Source organism: Mesoplodon bidens, assembly GCF_964165515.1.
Source record: "Mesoplodon bidens genome assembly, chromosome: 19".
Classification (NCBI taxonomy): Eukaryota; Metazoa; Chordata; class Mammalia; order Artiodactyla; family Ziphiidae; genus Mesoplodon; species Mesoplodon bidens.
This window is the reverse complement of record NC_138179.1, coordinates 37,950,419-37,963,187: the sequence shown is the minus strand read 5'-3', so window position 1 is coordinate 37,963,187 and position 12,769 is coordinate 37,950,419.

Below are 12,769 nucleotides of genomic sequence, written 5' to 3'. Positions count from 1 at the left end.
CAAGATACAAGGCCAGTTCAGAGTCAGAGGGTGGTTGGATAGTGTTTCTCCAAAATTCACTTCCCCCTGGAACTTCAGAATGTGACGGTATTCGGAAGTTGGATTTTTGCAGATGTAATTAAGTTAAGGTTCTCCAGGTAAGATCATTCTGGATTTAGGGTGGGCCGTCAATCCAATGACTGGGGTCCTTATTAGAAGAAGAAAAGACACAGGGACAGAGAGACACGGTGGGAAAGACACGTGAAGTTGGAGGCAAAGACTGGAGTGAGGCAGGTACAAGCCAAGGAACGCCAGACATTGATGGCAGCCACCAGAAGCAGGGAAGAGATTCTCCCCTAGAGCCTTTGGAGGGAGCATGGCACTGCTGACACCTTGACTTTGGACTTCCGGACTCCAGAACGATGAGAGAATAAATTCTGTTGTTTAAGCCACCCGGTTTACGATGATTTCTTACAGCCGCCCTGGGAAACACATGCAGGTGGGAGATAGATTCCATCTCTGGATGAGAGAAGCCGCAAAGGGTGAGGAGGCAGGAAGGTGGGAGAAATGGAACCACGGTTGCAATCTTGCACCTCGGCTCACCAGTCCTCCCTCTGTTCCTGGCAGGCGCCTTAAAACCGAGGAACAGCCACAGCATGCCAGGCGCCAGACATTCACGACACCAAGTGGCTCTACCCTGCCCGGGCTCCAGAGGGAGGGCGTCTCTGGGAGCCGACGCTGTGTCGCCTACAGATGCCTCACCTCATCCAGCTCCAAGTCGCCTCCACCTCAGCACAGGCCAGGGAAGGCAGACAGCCAGGAAATCGAGGTCATCAGCGCCCTGGGTACAGCACCTCTGGAGCATCTTCTATGGCTCCGGTCCAGGTGGCTTGGGAAGACCGGACCAGACCCCTTCCACAGCCCCTCCCCTGTACACAGGAAGGAGCATCCCTTTGGATTTTCTCAGACATCCTGCCGGAAAGGAGGTTTGACAGAGGCTCGTTTCATTCCACAGACACCTCAGAGAGAAGCTGCTGTCTTGGGGGTTCAGTCTGCAACTCCCGAGGAGTTAGCCCACGTGTTTTCTGACTACCCATCTGGCATCCATGCTCGGCCTGGTGCGGGGTGGAGGTAGGGGGCTGGACCACCGAACCCTGCCTTTGAGAGGCACTGTCACTGAGGCTGTGTAGATGAGCTCGGGTTCCGGGCACCATCCAGGGATGGGTACATGGTGAGGGGGTGTCACCACCCAGGCTTCCTCCCACTGGGTCTTCCCTTCCTCTTTCCAAATTCCTAACAAGTTGCACTCAGTCCAGAAAGAGACAAAGTCACCAGCTAAGACGAGAAGGGGCAGGGAGGGCAGGTTAGGGGAGAAAGATGGTGTGAAGATGCCATGAGAGAGCCAGATCATTATCCCCAGATCATTAGGGGAGGTCATTTTTGCCCTGAGTCACGTTCATTGTGTATTTTATTCAAGGGCTGTTGAGGGGACAACGGATGCACCTCAAAGAGGAGACTGTTCTTACTTCTGGAAACACAAAGGAAACCACCCCCCTCCCCCAACTCAGAGTAGACTCTAGGGGGAGGGGGGGAGCAAAAGGGGAACCCCTTGGGCACAGCATTTAAGGAGGCACTTACTCTCAGGGTTGTGCAAGGGAGGGGCAGCCCCTGAGAGGAAGGTGCTTCCTTAAATGCCGTGCCCTCTAAGCCTTGTCCCAGCCTCCATCCCCACTGGGAAACTCCCCAGGCAACCCCTCGTGGGGACCTCTCTCCTGCCAGCTGGGGTATGGGCTCCTGTCTTCCCTGTTTGGCCACTGATTCCTTTTCCAACCTGGAGGCTCCTGAGAACAAGGATTTGGTTTCTCTTTCCTGCCGATGTGTGGGCAGGAAGGCAGGACAAGCTCTGGTGCACAGATCCTTAGCAAAAGGACTTCCAGTGCCCTTTAACTGTAGCCCACTTTGCTTTACTTTTTCCTTTCCCCCACTGGCCTTTCTTCTCCCCTTTGCCCCTTCATCCCTGCAGACCCCTTCCCGTGCTTTGATTCTTTAGTCACAACTGTGAGACTTCCAGAAACCTCCCCTTTCGTAGGGCCAGGTTCAGCCTCCTCAGCCAGGACCCCACTGAGCTCAGGCCTCCTCCCATCCGAGCACCCCAGCACCCCTCCCTCATCCTCTCGACACCAGGGGTCCATGGCCTTGACACTGTGGATGTTGGGGGCTGCATCATTCTTTGTTGCAGGGCCGTCCTGCCCACCGTAGGGTGTTTGGTGGCACCCTGGCCTCTACCCACCTGAGGCCAGTAGCATCCTGCCCCAATTTGACAATGAAACATGCCTCCAGACCATTGCCTCTGTCCAGGTGAAGACCTTGACCTCCAACTTCCTGAAGCCCCTTACTCAGCTGGAGGAGTAGCATCCATTTCCCAAAGTTCCTTTACTCTTTTAAACTGGCCTGGCAGTGGGTGGTTGACTGGATCCTGGGAGATCTGACCTGAAGGGTCCCAGCTGACCCCGGGTCTCTTGCTTCCTGTTTTCCAGGGTAAGATCCAGGTGGTTCTCAAATGCTGAAGCAATAGCTCTCAACCCCGGTTGCACATTTTAATCATTTTTCTAAAAATATTGATGCCTGATGCCCAGCATGGAGGCTGATTTCCTTGGTTTGGGGGTGAGGCTCGGACATGGGTGCTGTTTCTACTCCCGCAAGATGCTGATGTGCAGCCAGGTGAGAAGCAGGGCTCTAACGTGGGTACCAATCCCCTGCACAACTTTTTAAGAATCAGATTCCTGCCCTCCAGAGATTGTGCTTCCAGAAGTCTGGGCTGAGGCCCAGGGATCTTTAATAAAACAGCCCGCATAGGCATCCTGATGCACACGACGGAGCCGGAGAAACATGATATTCAGAGCATGGTGTCGGGGATTCCGTGACCTTCACTTTCATCTGTCTCGGCCCCGCAGACCCGCAGCACACTTCCCTGGGCTGGTCTGAAGTCCGGGCCCTCTGCACCTGTGCGGGTCCTAGGGGAGGGATGCACAGGGCGGGGCTGAACTGAAGCTGGAGACCAGACTGGGGAGAGCCCAGCCTCCCTGGAAGGCTGAGGAGCAAGCAGGTGGGTGCGGGGCAGAGCTCAAGGGCCTGGGACTGAGGCCTGCTCTGCTACAGGCTACTCCTTTCCCAACCTTGCCCCAAGCACCATCAGAGCCCCCCGGGGATTCTATCCTGAGTCACTTTAAGGAGGAGGCCACAGAGGAGGGGGACGGAGACTCCTGCCCACCCCCCACGCCTGCCCGGAGTAAGGCCTCATGGAAACTAGAGGATGTCAGAAGGACTCCTCCGAGCCTGCGCCCCTCACTGGGTTCCGCAGAGAAGGTGAAGGAGTCAGGGATGGAGGTTCAGGCAGGTGCTCTGGGAGAGGCCCATCCTGGGCCAAGTCCAGGACTTGGGTCCTCCTCCAGCCCCATTGCCTTGAAGCATCCAGACTGTCATGTCAGAGAGAAGCAGGTGGAACCGTTAACTTGACAAGAGCTGGCAGGCACCAGAGCAACGATTAGATCCACTTCAGATCCTTTTTGTGCCTGTCTTGTCGCCCAGGCCCTGGCTGGGCTGCTGGCACGTGCAGGGAGCCAGGCCGGAAAGCCGCCATTGGACCACCCTGCGCTGGGCTAGCTGCCACCCCCCAACTCTGGCTCCTTACTTGTCCCCGAGGCCAGGCCTGGGACCAGGATGGGACCAGAAACCGGGCCTATCTGGCCTCTTAGAGCCACGACACCAGAGGAGCCACCTACAGCATCAGTGGAATCACCCCGCTTTCAGATACGAAAACCGACACCCAAAGCTAGTTGGCGGGCCGGCTGCAAGCAGAACCAGCCTCTGGCCCTGACACTGGTATCCGGCCTGTGGACTCAAGATCCATCCTAATCTCAGAGGGAGGACACAATCCACAAAGTCTTGGTTCTGGGCTGCACTGTTGTATTTGAATCCAAGCTCTGCCACAGACCAGCTGTGTGACTCTGGCCATGTGTCTCAACCTCTCTGTGCTCAAGTGTCCTCAAATATAAATGCTGATTGTAATAAAACCTACCTAGAGGGTTGCCGTGGGGGTTAAATCTGGCCCTTTCATTTGTTTAACAAATAATCCTGCTAGTGTTTTTCATGCCTGATACTGTTCTAAGCACTTTATAGAAGTTTAGCCATTTATAGTGACCCTGATGAGGTCGGGCCCACATTTTAAGGAAGCTGAGTCACAGAAGGATTAAGGTTCTACAGCTGGGAAGTGGCAGAGTTGAAATTTGAACCCAGCTTCTGGCTCAAGGATCCAGGCTCTTAACTTACCCTCCACTTGAACTCCTGAGATAAATATCAGAGAATGGAAGGCATCTAATTGTTTACAGTATCAGTTCTGATCATCATTAGACCTGGGCTGCAGGAGCTGTGGCCAGTGGTGGCTCTGACCTGTGGTCATTATCCGGTGGGCCTTCTTCAAGCCCTTTCCGTCCCGATCTTGAGAAAGAAGGCAAGCCTCGGGACATCTCTGCAGCTGTCTGCCTGTCCGCTGCTAGCATGGGACACAGGCTCCTCCTCACCTGTTCCATAAGCGACAAATTGCACTCATTTCATCCAGGCCCCTTGCCTCTCTGCAGCCCCTCTGCAGGCCCCCAGCACCATCTTCCCTAGAGGCGTGGGAGGTGGTTTGCAAAAACACCCGGGACAGAGCAGAATAGCACCATTGTGAAACATGTAAGAAAAAGGAAGCAACACGAAGGCAGCATCGTTGGAGTACACAGCAGGAGATTGGTCTTTGGGGGGCTGGGGGGAGCTGGGCGAGGGCTGTAAGTGGAGGCAGAGAAGGTGACTCCCAGGTTCTGGGCGGGGGGGAACCAGATGGCCTGTTGTTCCTGCTCCTCAGGCTGAGTCACGTTTGTGTCCCCTCCTTTCCTAGAGTCGCGGTTGACGTGGGGGTCAGGTAGCCTCTATTGATGAAAGATCACAGGAAGGGGAGAGACCACACGATTTAGCCCTAGGGGTCCCCAGCAACAGGTAAGGATCCAAGGAGCTAAGTCTCTCTCTCCCCACGCCCCCCTCCTCTGTCTCTTCCTCCCCACACCCAACTCCCTCCCTTTCTCTCTCTTTTCCCACTGCCCTTAATTGCTCTGGAATTGGAAAACCCTCCCTACACCTTGATCCCTGGTGCCTTCCAAGAAGCAGTAAGACCGGGGACAACTCGGCACCTCCCAGGCTGTCCCCTCTATCTTGCTCCAGGCAGAAGTGACTTTTTTCTCCTCCAAGGAAAGGGGAGCGGCCAGTTTGGATTCTCAGCAGGCACTGCCCTCTCTGCCGTCTGGGCCTGAACTAACTTGGAAGAGCCATGCGCATCGGGGCAAAAGTCAGCCTGGGCTCTAGGGACACGGGCGGAGACTCCCAGGGAAAGCAGGCAGCTCCATCCTGGCTTCACGGGGGGTGGGGGGCCCGGGGACACCCGCGCGCTCACACCTGCCCCGCGCTTAGCTGGGCTCTTCCTTGCTCTAACACTCCGGTGTTGCCGTCTTGAAATTTTAAATCGTGTTTTACGAGAGGTTTTGCGTTTTCATTTTACGCTGCTGCCCCTCCCCCAACGAAAGTTGCTACGAAGCCAGTCCCGCCTGGCGTGTCAGCACCCCACAGGCCCAGGACATTGAAATCAAGGGGCTCCGTCCCCTTCCCCGTGTCCCCTTTTACAGTAGAGCTTCTCACCTACGGCACTGTTGACATTGGGGCTGGATAATTCTCTGCAGTGGGGACTGTCCTGTGCTTCGGGGGATGCTTAGCAGCATCCCTGGCCTCCACCCACTAGATGCCAGTAGCACCTCTCCTTCCGGAATGTGATATCCAAAATGTCCCCAGACATTCCCAGAGGTCCCCTGGGGGAGGGAGGCAAAGCCCCCAGGGTTTACAGGCTCTGGCTTTGGGACCCCCACTGGGGGAGAAGAAGAGAGGTGAGCTCTTCTAGGTTAACATAGAAAATCCCTTGCTGGTCTGGCCCTAGGTTCACCTGACAGCGCTGTAATAAGGAATTAACTGAGGAAGAAGACCGTATCTTCTGGACAAAGGGAAGAACCTAACACATTTCTGAAGACCCCCAGGAATGTTCCAGAAGGCTGGGGAAGCAGTGGACAGTCAGTTCCCAGAGACCTGGACTCCCTGAAGGAGCTGAATCCAGTTCCTCTCCTCCCTCTCCTCGGCCTCTGAGCATCAGGATGGCAGATGGGAAACCACCAGGCTTTGGGGTCGGAAGATGTGGGTTTAAGTTCCACCCACCAGCTGGGACTTCCCTGGTGGCACAGTGGTTAAGAATCCGCCTGCCAATGCAGAGGACACGGGTTCGATCCCGGGAGGATCCCACATGCCATGGAGCAACTAAACCCGTGCGCCACAACTACTGAGCCTGTGCTCTGGAGCCCGTGAGCCACAACGACTGAGGCCGCGCACCACAACTACTGAAGCCCACACGCCTAGAGCCCGTGCTCCATAAGAGAAGCCACTGCAATGAGAAGCCCGCGCACCGCAACAAAGAGTAGCCCCCGCTTGCCGCAACTAGAGAAAGCCCGCGCGCAGCAATGAAGACCCAACGCAGCCTAAAATAAAATAAAATAAATTTATTTTAAAAATAAATAAATACAAATAAATTCCACCCACCAGTTGGGTGACCTTGAGCTAGTTTCCTGACCTCTCTGAGCCTGTCTCCTCATCTACAAAATGAAGCAAATAATACCTGGGGCGGGGTGCGGGGTTCTAAGATCAAAGAAAAACGTGTGTAAAGCCTCGGGCACAGGGCCCAGGGTCTGGCAGCTGTTAAGTTTTTTCTAACCAACTACAGCAAATCCCTGACCCCCCGGAGCCCTCATTTATCCTCCTCAGGGCCATGGAAAAATAGCTGACTCATCCAGCGGAGCAGAGAGAGCTGGGTGAGATGTGAGTGCAAGCAAGTTTAGTAGAGGCGTGCCTAAAAAGAGGAACTTCTCGTGCTTCCGTAATTAAAAGCCGTGTATGGTCTCCCGAGGTACCACAGTGAAAGAGCTGTCACAAAATTAGCTTCAAAGGTGATGGCATTCCCCAGATGTTTGCTCCAGACTCTTGGCTTCTAGCATTTAAATTCCCATTAAGGAGCTGCCGTGGCTGCCGGCAGGCTGGGCTCACTCTTTCCTTGAAAGAGAGCAAATCCTCTCTCAGAAATTTGAGTTTAATTGTGATTGTCTTATTCTTCTTGAAATTCATTTGAGGCCATAAATCCACTTATCCTACCTCACTCTCTTAATTCTGTGAGGATTAAACTGATGGAAAAAATCAGACTTCCGAAGGTTTTGAATTTGGGCACAAGTTGGCTCATGCAGAAAAGGGTCCTGAAAATCAGGTATTAAAGGTTCCAGTTCTGCTTTCAAGTTCAATTACGGGCTCCACTGGTATGGGCTCAGCCCTTGCAGATGCTGCTGGGAATCTAAAAGAAGCCATCAAGGAGTTTACAACCTAAAGTTTTTAGGGAATGGGTGCTGACCAGTCCTCCAGCTCTACAGAGAGCAAAGCAGGAGAGAATCTTCCAGAGAGAAGCAAGTTGGATGGAAGAAACTTTGTTCCTACAAATTTCAGAACCAGCCGAGTCCTGCCTGAAATGTCCTTCATTGGCTCATGCCCACCTACTCCTTCACTTGCAAGAATGACTCCTCTTTATTCTTCAAAACCCCGAAGTGCCACCTCCCCTGGGAAGCCTTCTAGGAATATCCCCAAGGCTTGCATTAATCTCCCCTTCTATCCTGCATTTACTTATTGGTGCTTATATGTCTGTCTCCCTATTCATTTAGGAGTTTCCTACTGACTGGGATTTTTGTCTCACCTGTACCTTTGGCCTTCTTTATCTGGCAATTGAATTAGACTGTTGAGCCGCTTAGCGATGGGAACCTGGACCAATGACTTCTGGAGGTCTTTGCATCCTCTTGGAGTCTCAGAATTGCTCCTTCTCCACAAGATGAATTGGCCATTTAGTGAGGAAAGTGAAAGGATAATTTCCTGACCTTAGTATGCAAACTGAGATTTTTCTCAGCGGCTAATGATCTAAGGGCTGCCCTGCCCTCCCTAGGCACAGGAGTGGGAACGCTCTGTAGTTCCCAGGCTTTGTAAATGGCTTTAAACATTGCGATAGCCCGGGCTTCTGTAATTAAATTTTACATGTTCATCTAGGAGCGATCTCACTGAAGCGCTCCCTTTGAGCCCTGCTAATTCAGTGAAGCCAGTTAGGGCACAGCCTCTGTGGAAAATGGAAATTGAATGGCCACCACCTGCAGGTTGGGCGTTGAAAGGGGCCATATGCTAATGAGGGTGCCCCAAGGACCTTGAGGGGCATGGTGGGAACACCCTGTGTCCTGCCAGTGGGCTGTCACCCCACAGGAGCTATCACCTGCTCAGCCCCCATATTACCAGGACCATGGGCAGCTCAGCCAGCAGGACTGTTGCAATTGGTTCAGGATGATTCGATGACTCACCGCACCTGAATATCAGAATGAGTGGGAGTAACTCAGGTGAGCTCCGTAACTCCAGCTTCTGGAAGTATTGACTAGGTTAAGAGTCTGTTGAGTGGGGCTGTCCAAGGTACCAGCATGACTACTGGCCATATAAGTACTGGCCATAGCAGCAGTGCCCCGGCTGTTTTGTTCCGCCTGCCTTTCTTTGGTTCCACTTTATTTTCCCAGCCTGGTTCTCCATCCTTCCCATCAACTCTGTGAGCTTCCTGCTTTCTTTCCAAAGCAATCACTTTCTGCAGAAGTTAGCCAGGGTTGGTTCCTGTGGCTTGCTACTCAGAACCCACTGGATGCTCTGGAAAGGTTCGTGGTGAGTGAATAATATCACGACAGTGGCATCAGAATTTTCAGATGGCCATGGCATGGGGGGAACAGAGTCAATGGGTAAAGAACCACCCCCAAGGATGCTCATGATTTGTTGTTACAGAGGAAAGCCTGCAGGTGGGGAAGCTTAAGAGGCTGATGGAGGTCACTTGACCAAAATGCCAGGGACTAGCCTTGGCCATACAGGGACGAGGTATGAATAGCAAGTATCCAGAAAGTGGTGCCTAAGAAGCTCCTGGGCAGCTGAGCCTTCCCCAAATTGATGGCTGTGCCAGATGGAATATTCTATTGTTGGGGTAGTGGCAGTGATGATTTAATTAAGCCATTCCTGCTTTTTCTCTTTCTCCCTCAGCTGGTAGGAGGATTAGCGTTTCTCCGTTTCTAATGTTGGTTAAATATCAGCAGGGCCTCACAGGAAAGCCATGAGTGAAACGCTATCGCCATGTTTCATACAATCTGAGACACCAGCGATTATAAGATGAGCCATTATTTTATGGACCGAGAAGAAAAAAATACTGCCAAATAAATTGCGACAGCGATTGTAAAATGAGCCCAATTCCGGAAATATTAAAGTATGAAAAAACTGTCTTAAAAATCAATAAAGTGTGGTAATAATAATAAAACACAAATCTCAGCTCTTATCTATTAAGCTCTATGCCATGTACGTTGCCTCTGTTTTCTCATGGAATCCCTCAGGAGCGCTATGTAACAGATGCAATTATGATCCAGCAGAAACAAGGTTTAAAAATCTGAGTCAATTGGTCTCCCAGGCAGTAAATGATGGGTGTCGAAGGTTGGGCTCTCTAGCTACTTTGGGGTGAGCCAAAGGAAGAGTTGGAGCCAAGAAAAAAAGGACCCCGTCTCAGCGTATATTGCTAGAAACATCAATGCTCAGTAAATAATTGAAGGGAATGGCTGGTCCAAACAGGTTAAAGATAGTCAACTGATTTTTGATGGTGGAACAAACTCTGCTCACCTCTGCTGTTCACTCTTCCTGAAAATCTGAGTACAAGGGAATACGTGGCACACTCTCCTTTTGAAAAATTAAAGCACTGATGTTAACGCTGAAATCCCTTTGACCACTTACCTTAATTGCAGTCCTCTCCCCTTCTCTACCCATAGGTCAGCAATACAGCCGTTTTGTTGTGCATCTTTCCGGATATTTCTATACATTTATGTACTCACGTGGAAATGTGTATATTTCCACATATATGAAAATTATATGGTATCATACTATGGGGCTGTCCTATTCACTTTTAAAAATTACCTTTATTGAGATACAATTTACGTGCAACAAAACGTATTCAGTTTGCTCAGTTTTGACAAATAGATACAACCATGCAACACAACTCCAAAAACCAAAGAACAATATAAAGTATCCTCATGACTATTTACAGTCGATCTCCATGCCCACCGCCAGCTCCAGGCAACCTCTGATCTGCTTTCTGTCACCACAGATAGTTTTGTCTTTTCTAGAATTGCATAAAAATGGAATCCTACAGCATGTACTCTTTGGTGTCTAGGGTCTTTCACTCAGCATAATGTTTTTTGAGGGGTATAATTGTTGCACACATCCGCAATTCGTCCTGAGCAGTGTTGAGCAGAGTTTCATTATGTGGATATGCCACAAGTTATTTACCCATTCTGTTGGTGGATAAGTGAGTCATTTCTAGTTTGAGAGTTTGATGAATCAAGCTGTTAGAAACTTTAGCATACAAGTCTTTGGAGATGTTTTCACATGTACATATTTACATTTCTAAATATGTAGAAGTAGAATTTTTGGATCATAATTTAAGTGTATGTTTGGCTTTATTAGAAACTGCCAGATTATTTCCCAAAGTGGTTGGACCATTTCACCAACAATGCATGAGCGTTCCAGTTGCTCCACTTCCTCACCAACACTTGGTACTAAGTATGTCTTTAATTTTTGCCATCCTAGTAGATATGTATAGTGATATCTCATAATGATTTTAATTTGCATTTCCCTGATGAATAGTATTGTTGAGCATCTTTTCATGTGCTCCTTTATTTTGGTGAAGTGTCTGTTTAAATCTTTTTCCTTTTTTTCTATCGGATCGTCATACTATTGAGCTGTAAGAATTCTTTGTACATTCTGGATACAAGTCTTTTGTCAGATAAATGTGTTGTGAAGATTTCCTCCCAGTCTTGTCTTACCTTTTCATCTTCTTAATGATGTTCTTGAAGAGCAGAATTTAAAATTTTTTGTGACGTATAACATCAATTTTAAAAAATATTTTGTAGCCTAAGAAATCTTTACCTATAGGTTACAAAATTTCTTTTATGTTTTATTCCAGAAGTTATATGGTTTTAGATTTGGCATTGAGGTCTATGATCCATTTTGAGTTACACTGGAAATAAAAAGATGACAAGATTCTCTGTATTCAAGGAGTTCATGGCTTAATGTGGGAGATACATAAGTCAACCAACAATTATCATAGTGTAGAAAGTGCTAGATAGAAGTGTTCACACAAACCTCACTTCCTTTAATTAAATTGCATAACTATAAGTGATTGCACATAAAAAGCTAATAGTACAGGGTGTGGTTGCATCTGCTTGGTGTTGATTGAGCTGTGTATGGTGTGAGGTAAGGGTCAAGTTTCACTTATTTGCATGGTGTTGCCCCCTGCTGCCCCATTCACTTTTCAATCCCTCCTAACTGGCTTCTAAACATGCTGTCTGAGATAGGACTCCCAGTACCCTCCACGCTGACAAATTGGCCACCCTTCCATCCTCATTTTCCTTGATGTCTCTGCAGGATTCCACCCCAAGCACCAGTCTTTCCTGAACCATCTCTTTCTTCACTTCCAGCCCATCATGGTCCTCTGTGTTTCCTCCCACCTCCGTCTCCTTGACTGGCACCTGTCCCCACCAGAGTGCAACAGTATGCTCACCTCCTCTCTGTATCTGTTTCTGTCCATCTCTTTGTCTCCCCTCTGTTTCTCCCGATCTCTCTCTCTCTCTCTCATCTCTCTCTCTAGGTGTGTCTCCTCCAGTCTCATGGCTTTACATATCATCCATATGCCAAAGACACCCACATTATACCAGCACCAGCCCATATATAATTCCTGAACTCCCAAACTCTCTACCCAAATCCATCCACCTCCACGTAGTTATCTAGCAGGCAGCTCAAACTTAGCATGTCTAAGGAAGGACCCCTGAATCCACTTCTTGCCCTCCTTGCTGCTCCCTGACCTCCTGAATCTCAGTAAATAGGACACATCTCCTGGCCGATGGGACACATCAGGCTTCTTTGGGCTGAGCACCATGGCTGGGGAACATTAGTCAGGCAAGCTAACTCTGGGCATGCACAAGTCCAAGGAAAGGGGGTGGGGTCTCCATAACTTTGCCCCCTCCCCTTCTTTATCATCATTGTTTCGGGGCATCTTGAATTCCCTGGAAATGGACCAGCACGCTCATGATGCTGGTCTGCTTCCCCGATGGCACAGGCAACCTGGATGCTCTTGGGTGTGGATAAAGAGGAGTCAGTATTCTGAGTATTGACTTTCCTGAGTTCGATGCAGGAAAGAAACCCACCTCTTCTCTCCCCAGTCCCAACTCCCACCCCTCTTCACTGCCTTTTGAACTCCCACCCATCCATCAGAAACTGTCCTTCTAGTGAACCCGCCAGGACCACCGTGTGCCATGGTGGGCTTGCCCATCTCAGAACAGTTCTAGGCTTTGCCGTCTGCACCACTCACTCAGCACCAGGCAGCTCGTATGTTGTAGTCCCTTTTTATGTGCAGTCACTTAAATTTATGTGATTAAATTAAAGAAGGTGACGTGTGTGCATGCCCACCTCTATCTAGGGTTTTCCACACTGTATCCTAATTGTTGACTGCCTCGTGTGTCTACCCTTTTAAGCTGTGAGCTCCTTGCATACAAAGATGTCTGTATCCTTTATC